General features: G+C 44.1%; 1 long non-coding RNA gene across 1 annotated transcript; it reads left to right on the top strand.

The window, feature by feature from the left end:
• The first annotated feature begins 2,575 nt into the window (after window positions 1–2,575).
• LOC119381370 (uncharacterized) lies at window positions 2,576–4,254 on the top strand. The gene is made up of 2 exons (XR_005181415.2): window positions 2,576–3,039; window positions 3,987–4,254. It is a non-coding gene; the product is annotated as an uncharacterized LOC119381370 (long non-coding RNA).
• Window positions 4,255–11,791: the final 7,537 nt, after the last annotated feature.

The raw sequence follows: 11,791 nt of genomic DNA, 5'->3' as shown, positions 1-11,791 counted from the left end.
ATGGAACTATGGAATACAGCCACTGCACTCACACTATTCAGCACTGCGTTTCAAGCTGGAGTTAAGGTACACGTAATTTTCGTGCCGATGCATCGCGGAATGTGTCTGAAGAAGCCCACTACACTACCGCGACAAATGAAATGTGCCTTGTGGTATCGCATACATAATCCAATGAAGGCAAACGCAATTCCTGGTCGCACAGTGTGTATGGAAGAAAAACGCCAGGCCTGCGCGGAAAGCACAGCACGGTCAGAGCGAAACCTAGAGCACATTATAAACTCTCTTGTGTCTGCTAGTACAAGTACACTAGCAGCGTACCCACTCATGACCAGGATTTGGGGACATGTGCACGTAGCGCCATCTCTTGTCGCTGACCGCGATGGCCAGCCGTAACTGAATGGGAAATAGGCGAAAAAAAATCATATCTCACGAAAAAGACAGTTATCAAAAACGACTCCCGGTTCTATATATCAGAGACTTATTTGAACATTCTGCTAAAATTACAGTGTCGCACTACAAACCGCCTGGCTTCCCAAAGTGTTTAAAATTTTACAATAGGGCCCCATGTGTTTCCAATGGGCGGTGTTCAATTGTCCTGGGAAGCTACACGCTTTGTAGTGCGATACTGTAATTTTACCAGAATGTTCCAGTGGGTCTCTCCGGCATAGAACCCGGAGTCGTTTTTGATAACTAGCTTTTTGCAAGAGATATGATTTTTTTTCGCCTATTTCCCATTCAGTTATGGCAGGACGCCGTTGATGCCGCCGAGAGATGGCGCCACGTGCAAATGTCCCCAAATCCTGGGAATGACAAATCATAATTTTTGTTAAGTTGCGAAGCACCCACCACGACATTACTCGTCATTCTGCCGAGACGAGAGGCACGATGTGTAAGGCATTACCTGCGGTTTCTTGATGCGACGGCTGATTACGATGAAGAATTATGACTGAGCCTTTTGTAATGGCTTGGCAGCTTTAAACGACCCACTAGTTACGTAATTTGCATTGCGTGACGCCCGGTCGTTATTTCACTCTAGCACCACACTTTATAACATACGCTAACGCGACAAAGAAATAGAAAGAGGGAATTAACTTTATTGAGACCACGAGGGAATGGATCATGGGAGTCTTATGGGCTTCCTTGGCAACCAATGGAAGTGCACTAGCAAGGAACCAACTACGATATAAATCATCATAAGTTTTGTGAAGTGGGGAAGCAGCCACTATGCAATTTTTCTTCATTCTACGGAGAACCGTGGTACCTGCTAAACCCCAGTAAGGCATTATGTGCACTTTTTTGACGCTGTGGCTGACGATGATGAAGAATTATCGCAGAGCCCTTTGTAATGGGTTGGAAGCATTCAACACCTCACTGGTTGCGGAATTCGCGTTGTGCGGCACCTGGTTAAAGAATTCGCGTTGTATGACGCTTGGTGCTATTTTACTCTTCTACCACGCTACATTACACATGTTAACGTGGTTACGGACACCGGCGGCGGCGGACAGCTACGACGCTAAAAACGGGCCTCGTTGTGATCTCATAACAGCTTTCGCTGTAACAATGCATCATATTTTGTATATCAAGTTGTACCTCTCAATGTGTCTTAAGGCGCCGACATCAGAAGGCAAAATGCGGAGCGCATATTACCTTGGTCCATATTGCATAAATTTGTATCACAAAAGAATGGAAGGTTAAATGTTTTGTCTGCTACAGCGGAGGCTTGAGTAGTACTGCTCGACGCCCAGGCATCGCAGCATTTACTGAGCGAAGTCTAATACGATCCACTGCGCAAATAAATAATTGCACAAAAAAATAGGCGGCATACATCTCTATCGCTTTGCTTGATACTGCTCTATTTTGTCAATTTCTATTCTCCCATCATTCAGTTGTTTTCGTATTTCGTATTCCTTGTTTTCGTATTCCTGACTTGTTCGTAATTATTTGGGTTCAGGCATTTCATCAAATACACAGAAAAATGTGCTGGCGAATGTATGTAACTGCGATGGTGGTAACCTATAGAGCTCACACTTAAGCGCACTGAAGTTACCTCGAACTTTTAAAGATTCTCTACCTATAGTGGTGGCTCTATAAGCCGTCGAGATTAAGTAGCTAATAGTTTGTCTGCGATTGTGAAAATATTATATTGTTTGCAGAATTTTCGAGTAAATCATTGGCGTTATACGATGAGCGAAGTGTAAAGGTGAAATGTTCAGATTTGTGAAGTGATGAAGTGGGAATATAAAGACATGTTTTAAAACTCTCACTTGATGAGTTAGTGCTAATGATAAAATACAGCCTATGTCGTCATGACAGTTCACGCGAAAACAAGTCATTGTTCGTGGGATAATTTATTAACATTTTCTTCGACCGAAGATTTCAATGATAGTGTGGCAGCAGGTCCAGTTAGCATCAAGGCGTTGTTGATGTAGTGCTTTGCACATTGCTTCATTACTCAGAGAGATAGAAGAACTTGTCACTTAGTGCTTGAGAATAGAAATGCTGATGTTACACTATGATAAGTAGTGAATAAATAGGCCTCATCTTGAACAATTTCGTCTCATCGAGAAAGTCAAGCTTTTAGTCGGTGTGAAGACGCGAGGTGGAACTTTCTCGCATTTTAAGTTACTTTTGCACACAGTGCCATAACTTCGCAGTATTGCTGAGTGCCATTCCGACGGCAACATTGAATTAGAATGAAGATTTTTTGCTTCAACACTCTTCTCTTTGTTACGTTCGCATCTCTTCTCTCTTTAACTGAGAAGGGAACACCTTCAATAGCACTTGCATTTCCAAGTCCTGGAGTTGGTCCAAGTGTCCTACAAGATCATAGTGCCCGAGCAATGGATAGGATGGCGTATCCACTACAAACGGGACAACACCCCCATGGCCATAAAGGAAATCCACACCAAAAAAATATTCGAGGTCCTCACAGGCACGCACCCGTAGCGCTGGGAGGAAAACGAACACCGCCACCACTAAGCAAACCGCGGAGAAAATTTCCGAATAATGCTTACGCGAATATGGGACATCACATATAAGGTAAGGTCTTGCTCTTGCACATTGAAGCAAATACCGCAAGTTGATTTCATTAGTTTCTCCAACGTTGTAATATAGTAGTTTACTTAGACACCTTGTTTACCTTGCCTTCGATTTATGTTTACTTATTTGTATGTTTGTTTATTGATAAGAGTACCCTAAGTGTCCGTTAGGCCAATCATAGGAGGGACACTGTGGAACAAAAGATGGTGAACATGAGCGAAACAATAAAAAAATAAAATAATTTTAAAAACATATGTTTAATGTTATGCAATTTCAAGTAGCGTACTGTTGACGTAAACGCAGTTGACGTTATCCTCGTCAAGGTGTAAGCAATTTACACAGCCGTCTACCAACAATAGTTTGAAAGGATGAGACAGAATCCAGAAAAATACAGGAAAAACTTCCAAAATGAAACAGGTAAGGCAAAACGGAACTGTTATGATAAAGCTGCATTATACACTTTCAGGGCAGAAGTTTCGTTAGAATGAAATGTACAGGCACTTCTAGGCCTCGGCATGTGTCCTTCCAAAAAATTATTACGGCACCTTGAAATGATGACGATTTCGCAAGCAAGACGATATATGACAGTAAAGCTGGTTTAATTTTAATCAGAGTCATGGTTGTACCATTTTACTTTTGTGTTTTAATTGCTGGGTGGCACACACTGGAGTATGAAGTAATTTCTTGCCGCTAAATAATCGATATTCTCTTAGTAGAAGTAGTGCGGTCAGCTTAATGTAGTGTATCAATAACGAAAATTAATTGTCGTCTAAGCGCATTATCACATTTATTAGGCACAATACAATGTACCGCTACAGCACATTTTAATTACCGTGGCAGTCTAGCTCGCGGTAACCTTCTGATTCATATAATAAGTCGTCTGATGTTTGTTCAACTGACAGACCTACGTAATACCTTAAGCTCGACTTTTTCTCCTTCGCTTGCAGATTCACTTTCGCAGTTTCTGGCTACCAACACAACAGCAGTTTGAAGGATCCATTTGCCGACTAAAGAGTTTCGCGCTTCACAAAAAGTTTTACTCGCCTGCATTCTTTGTTTATCAGTTTACCATTAGACGAGTTCTGCTAAATGTTTGCGCGTGCATCTGTAAGCCAAAACGTGAAGCTTTAGACTTCTGAATTATGCATGATATCGTGTGGAAAACTCGGCAATGCTGCTTGTTTCCAAAATAAACTAACATATATCTTTTCTGCATGACCTTGTGAAGCCATTTAGGGAGCTCGGCCTATCACATGAACAATTTTCTTATTGGTGGCAGACGAGGCTGTATTTAAGAAATAGGCAAGTAAGCAGCTACTTGCCAAATTTATTTAATACAGCCTCATCTGCCACAAATCAGAAAAAAATGTGTTCTTGTTAAAGCGGTTCTGTTGCCAAGCTTAAGGGTTGGCTTCGCAGCTTTTCGGGCGGTCATATACAAGTGACTATTTTTTGGGATGTGGGTAAGGCGGTATGCGAATTAACATACCTCAATTACGTGTGATATGTGCCTGTCGTCACCATGCTCTACCAGACGCAATGTATGTGTTACTTTGCATGTGCATCTTGCATGTAATAACGCGTCGTGCGCATAAACCATAGTTCAGCGTTTTAAGGTTGGTCAGTTTCCAGTAACGTGTTTATGATCCTTTGTGATATATTATGAGTACTGTAAACAACAGTTATAAAAGTTAGAATGGGCTTATGCGATAACATGCATCTTCTTACGTTTTTACAATACCTTTTAACATTTTCAGTCACCTTCCTTCGTCAACGTAGCAGCTTTCTAACACTTACCAAATTGCTTTCATTGCTGTTAGGCATGCACTTTGGTTCGCATCACATCTAGCGCTTTCTTTCCTGGTATAGGGAACCTTAAAAAATTTTGAATAATATCTTTTTATAACTCAGCCTTACGCTACATGAAGTCAGGACTTCCTGATATTGATTTTAAATTCTTTCTCTCATCTGATATCATGAAGAAGTGGAGGAAAGCACTTGGGGAAGCCCGCACCAGAGAGTCCTCTCTCTATGGCATCTATAAAATTAATTTTCGGTTTTAATAGCCACGTTTGCAATAAATCTTGGCTTATTGTTGTTGGCTACCTCGTCTTCGTCCTTCTTAAGAGTAAACGTAATTGAATACATGAAAAGCAGAGGTTCCTCCAATATCGGTAGAAAATGTGCGCACGTCTCATTCTCCGATTTTGGAACTGTTAGGAAACGGAAGATCCCACACTATTACTTAATAATGAGTGCTCGTTTCTCAACAGGTTTTTGCCAAAATACGTTGCCGGCAAAAACCTATTATTGCAATAAGCCTCGATGCTTATGGCAATAAAGAACCCGGATTTGGTAACTATGACTCATTATGTTGAAGCAGTCCATGGATGACGCGCGTTTCTTTGCTTTAATGTTTACTTCGCTAAACACGCAGAAATGTGACTACGAAAGAGAAAATAACAGAGAATCACTGAATTTGAGGCACATATCAGTGTTAACTATATATACAAGCACCCGCCTCATTCCTATGTCACAATGCAACATACACTGAATTTTTCGAAAACCAAAACGTGAATTATGCTTTATCAACCTGGTTCCCAGAAAGCACAAAGGAATAAATCCTGTACGCTGTAGACCATAATCTTGTGTGCCATTTAGACCCTCAGCTCATACATCGCCTCACATCGCACGACGTATCGACACACTCAAGACTGGGAACTGCTTCCACAAATCACTTTTTATTTCGGATCCAGCTTGCACCATCGTCCGCATGTTCAGGTGGCCAAGACGACAAGGTTGTGCATCTCTTGCTCGAATGTCCCAAACACGACACACATAGACAGCGACAAGAACAGGAACTCCACACGCTGGACACGAGCGAACGTTTCCGTTGGCGAAAACACTGGGCCCACGGCCATCTCGGATAAACCGCAAAACTATGAAAGTGTTTCAACGTTTTTAGATGCGAAGCATCTTAGAGCGGAGTTCAAACCGGAGGTGGTATTGGTGTGCGGCGTGACCACCCTTACTACGCATGTGCAAACCCTCTCCACAGACCTTCTCTCTACTCTCCACCTCCGCCCCCTCTCCGCTTCCCCTCCCCCCTCCTCTCTCGCCTCCCCTCCTGCACTTCTCCTCTGAAACGCGGGCTCGACATGTCGAAATTCTCTCCTGCGCAACGCCGCGATGAGCGCCAGCGCATGCGCGTCCCCTCCCCCTATTTCTCCTCTACTAAGCTGCCCCCCTCTCGCGCGCCTGTCGCCCGCGTTCTCTGCTCGCTCGTTGAGAATTAACGGTCATGCTAGAGGGAAGACACGACGCGCGTAGCGTTCCTCTTCGCGTTCCACGACGTGAGGTCGGTAGCATGCCCGAGGTCGGTAGTATGCCCAGCGAACGCAAACGGAACGCGATCGTGCAAGTTCTCCGGCTTCGCATCGCCTCATGGTCCCATTTAGCGGGAAATGGTGTAATTTTTTAAGACACAGCAATATTTGTGAGGAATATTGAGCGGATTATATTGAAAGTGTGCACCGCAATTATCTCTGTGGTTTGTTCTAACGAGAACTTTCGAACTTACCCAACTTATGATTGTAAATATGTATCTATATTATTTCTGTTTGTTAATTTTCTCTATTCTAACAACCAAGTGGAAAGGGTAGCCGTCGCCAAGCCATGGCGAGAAAAACTTGCCCTCATTAATTTTTATTTCACTAAAAAAAATCGCCAGGTCTGCGCTAAAACCGCAGCACAGTCACAGCGAAAGCTGGAAGAGCGGCGTTTCTAAAGCCCGTTAAGCTCTCTTGGGGCTACAATAGAAGTACACTAGAAAGGTACCCACTACGCCATAAATCACAATTTTTGTGAAGTTTGGAAGCACCTACTAAGCCATTATTCGTCATTCTGCGGAGAAGCGAGGCACCAGCTACACGTCTGTAAGGCATTATGTGCACTTTGTTCACGCGACGACTGATGACGATGAAGAATTATGGCTCAGCCCTTTGTAATGGGTTGGAATCTTTAAACGGCCCACCAGTTATGTAATTTGCATTGGGTGCCGCCCGCTCGCTATTTCCCTCTCCCGTCATGCTGTATAACATACGTTGACGTGGGAAAGAGACGGGGGGGGGGGGAGCGAAGAACTTTACTGAGACCCCGAGGAAATGGATCGTACGCTTATGGGCTTCCTTGGCAACCTATACAAGTGCCCTTGCGAGGAACCCACTACGCTATAAATCATTGTAATTTTACTGAGACCCAGAGGAAGTGTATCATGCGCTTATGCGCTTCCTTGGCAACCAATCCATGTGCACTTGCGAGGAACCCACTACGCTATAAATAATTGTAATTTTTGAGAAGTAGGCCAGCAGGCACTCTGCCATTTTTTGTCATTCTACGGAGAGCGTTGGTACCTGCTAAACCCATGTAAGGCCTTATGCGCACTTTGTTGATGCTGTGCCTGATGATGAAGAATTATGGCAGGGTCCTTTGTAATGGTTTGGAAGCATTCAACAACCTGCTCGTTGCGCAATTCGCATTGTGTGACGCCTTGTTACAGAATTCGCGTTGCGCTACGCTTGGTGCTTATTTTACTCATCTACCACGCTATATTGCATATGCTAATGTGGTTCCTTCCCGACATGGAGCCTGTATAGGACCTTTTAGCAAAGCAGTTTCAAGCACCGGCATGGCTCAGAGGTTGAATACTGGGCTCCCACGCAGAGGACCCAGGTTCGAACCTCGTTCCATCCTGGAATTTTTTTGTTATTTCCTTTTTTTTTCTTATTTCGAGCGATACTGGTTACGGACACCGGCGGCGGCGGCGGCGGCGGCGGACAAATACGGCGCCAAAAACGGCCGGTGAAATGATCTCATAACAGCTTTCGCTGTAAAAAGTTGTGGAGCTCACGTTGCTGTTATACACAATATTCACCCGCTTCTTAAGTGCTCCAAACATTCTGATCTCACGGTGTAGGAGCTTTTGGAATATTTGCAACATTTGTTTTACAGAATTTACTACCTGCGTTGCCGCCCAATTGATTTCTGAAATGATTTGTAACCCAAACGCATTGTCTCAGTAATCTGGGTGTGACACCTGGTGGCACACTAGAGCACACACCCCACCACAGTGATACTAATATTAGAGTGTGTCAGTGAATATGTGTGCATGTACCTATTAGTTCTATTTTATCAAGGCTAGCGCATCGCTTCTTGATGCCCACTTGCTACAGAAAAGGAAGAGTGACAGATCAGGCTAGTTGGTGGTCCACCATCTGAATAGTATCTGAATCAGAAGGACGGTGATAGCGTGTGAAACAGCTTTGAGACATCAGGAGGTATCCTCCGGTAAATTTTGCTCTCTCCTTGGGCGGGAAGCCGATAAAACCAACCACAAAGATATGCGATACGATCTCTCAGTCGTGTAACTGCGCTGAGTCGTGTAATCACGTCGACGCACCGAGCACGCGAGCTCATTCCCAGCGTAAGAAAACAGTAGACGGAATGTACAGAAACAGGAACTTGTCAAGCCTGAACTTGCCTATGAATGTGTCCCAGATGTTTGACAGCGATGCAGCGAATGCGTACCGACCTTCACTGGTGCGTTATACGGGCGGGCGCATTGAACCTAATTCGATGGCTAACGCGATCAGAGTTCATGCACGGCCTCCAAGATGTGCGCCCAAAGGTGGATTTCTGGGCGCTGCATTCGTTGCGTTGAAGGGCATTCCGTTCCTCTTATTCTTGTCGAGAGTAGAGACAGCTTCGTGATGTCAAAATGACGTTGCGAGCTGCTCGCGGAGTTCTCTCCAATCGGCGGCGGCTGAAATGAACAGTTCATTACGTGGACACAACTCCTTCGGTGAAGTGACGTATTTTATGTCCAGATTCTCCGTTGATGTTAAAAGAAAAGACAAACGGTGGCGCGCTGCAATTATTGCGCGACGCGGCGGTGGTGGCGTGGTCCCTCCCGCGGCGTGAACAGGTGGTGGCGGGGGCGTCGTGGCGCGAGAGCACACAGGTCTACACGGGAGTCGTCCAAGTCCCGCGCCTGAAATCCTATTGCTGTAGACGACACATATTTCCAGGCCTTCTTCCGCCGTCAGCGATGCCACGGAAAAGGTTCAAGGCGTTGCTTGGCTTCTTGAGGGTCTCTGATCCGGAGAAGACGATAATCGCGTCCCACGGGAAGTTTCACCGCGTGTCTTCCTTACTGCAAGCATGAAGAATTCATCCGCGTTCTCAGTCTGGTATTGGGCTGTGGATAAGGGCAAAATAGTCAAATGGCGATACAAATTATGGGCTTTAGTAGATTGGAAAGCGTGCTACACTGTTCATTTCAACGCGTACACGGGAAGGCACCTGAGGGTGTCCAGCACCAATTACAAAAAAATAAATAAAATGCGAGAAATGCATACAATGGTACGAAGAAAGGACAGTTGAGCAAAAAGATGTTTTCTGCGAAAAGTGTACAGCCAACCATTGTTTCACCGCGTCGAAAACTGCTTCGCTAGTGGCATGATAGGTACTAGTGCTTATATTTTTGTGTTTGTGGAAATATCTTTTGTACTTAAAGAGCCCATATTTTCAGTGTTATTCTGTAAGGGCTATGTGCTCAAAACTTATCTTTCGATTTCTTTACGTTTACCCTGTGCATGGTAGCATTATTTTTTTTAATTTTTTTCTTAAATTTTATTTGTTTTGAAAATTTTTCGTAGAATTCTAAAAAAATCAGTCCTTTCAAAGTATTAGTGTCGGAAAGACCAATTTTTCCTCCATCATTTGATACCCTGAACTTTGGTATTATTCAATTTTTTGGCAGGAAATATAATATTTCTTGGACTACCCAGAACAACCGATTTTTCCGCGGTCACGAAAGCGTTAAGCCGAAAGCCCTAAATGCCTCATCAAACGTAAAATTTGGCTGTCGGCGTCTTGCGGTGTCGATGGCAACATTAGGGAAGCAAAAATCATCATCACGTGATGACGTCGCCAGATGCTGTCACTGATAGCCAAAATTTGTTACGTCATATTGACGTCATCATGCTGTCAGGTGACACAACATCATATAATGACGCCATCATGGCGTGACGTTCCGTAACGTCATATGATGACGTCATCATGACGCTGCGTGACGTAATGCCATATCATGACGTCATCACATGGCATCGTAGCTTGGTCAAAAATTGACCGATCACGGAGACAGTGCAAAACCAAGTGAGGTGCCTCTCAACCTGGAGGCAATGTGAAACCACGTTAGGTACACAAAGCTTTCAGAGGGTGGCGGAGCAGGATCTATCGACTGAGAAGAAAAAGATGGATTTCGCCTTGGAGTTGTCTTAGGTGAATGCATAAAGAATCCTGTGATTTTTTTTGATTATTTGGTTGGATCCTATATCAAGTTTCCGTTTAGCTCCCAGAACGCAGAAGTAAAGCTGTCAAAATGGTCACCGTCAAGCATTGTCTGGTATTATTGCGATAACAAGTACATGGACACTCTCGGGGGGTTCTTGCCGTCGCCATCGCTGTTGCCGTCGGGGCAACGCAAGATTACATCCAGAGTTTTCGTTGCATTATATTACCTTTTTTGGTAATTAATAGCATTTATTTTCGCAATGATACATTCCTTTTCTCAATCGTCATGTGAACTTGGTTTTACGCTCAAGCAGAGCCCGCGTCCACCCGAAACCGCACTGCGGTAACGTGAGCGCCCCTAGCCGCGACCGCACGCCTCCACGGATTGTCTCCCAAGTTTGCTCAGCAGCCTGTCGCAAAACAAAGCTCGCCGCATCATGCAAACTGAGCGCATTTGTTCTCTTTTAACAGTGTCTTTGTGACTAGAAGAAAACTCCTCAATTGTAAGCACGTCAGCCTCTGCCACCAGTTCTCTCAGATAGCACCAGCTCCATGACGGTCTTCGTGTGACCGGAGTACAACGCAATGTTGTCGAGAGAGATATAGAATAGACGTTTTTTGAGAGTGGCTAGTCACTAAATGCGTGAAATATTAAATTATATGAATGTAGTGCGTCATTGTTATTCTAGTGAGGCTGAATGGTAGCCATCATCGTCTTTCTTTTCTTGATTCGGGTGGTGGCTATAAGGAGACCTGCCTTGATCAGCGTCACATTCGAATTTGGCTGGGTGACATCCGTGGACGACTAGGCCTACTAGTACATTGATTAATGAACTATTCTCACCAACAAAACCATATTACAGTGAATGCGTATGACTATGAAAGATGTCCAGCACTTATGAGAAACGGAGTTATAAGATATGTAATCCCGTTCCCGCGCGTGTAAAACTGGCACTACATTTACTTCATCACAGGCGCTATTAGTGGGCGCCATGGTAATTTGTTAATTGGTGCTTTAATCTCCTAATTCACGTGAGCACAACGCCACACTTCCGACATTTTCATACATTGTCCAAAATATATAAGACAATACCGCGGACCTTCATTTGAAGTCATCCTTGATGAATCGCTCATCCGTGACATTCTCAATATTCATTTCTGCAAGCGGTACGTCTTTCATTTCAAGTGGCTGTTCCAAGAACATCAAATACAAAATTCTTCTCGAATGCAGCTGATCTTTTCCGTGCCATTTTCGTATCAGTCCCCCTTGTAATGCTATCTCATAGCACTTGGTTAGCTTACCCCGTTATGCGTGACAGCAGATTTCAGACCTTCATATTTACGTTCTTGTTGTCAGAGGCTATAATAATCGTACTTATGACATTGATTGCCACATTCG

This window comes from Rhipicephalus sanguineus, chromosome 2 (assembly GCF_013339695.2).
Source record: "Rhipicephalus sanguineus isolate Rsan-2018 chromosome 2, BIME_Rsan_1.4, whole genome shotgun sequence".
Taxonomy (NCBI): Eukaryota; Metazoa; Arthropoda; class Arachnida; order Ixodida; family Ixodidae; genus Rhipicephalus; species Rhipicephalus sanguineus.
The sequence above is the reverse complement of the archived record's forward strand: the minus strand, read 5'-3'. Positions and strand labels throughout refer to the sequence as shown.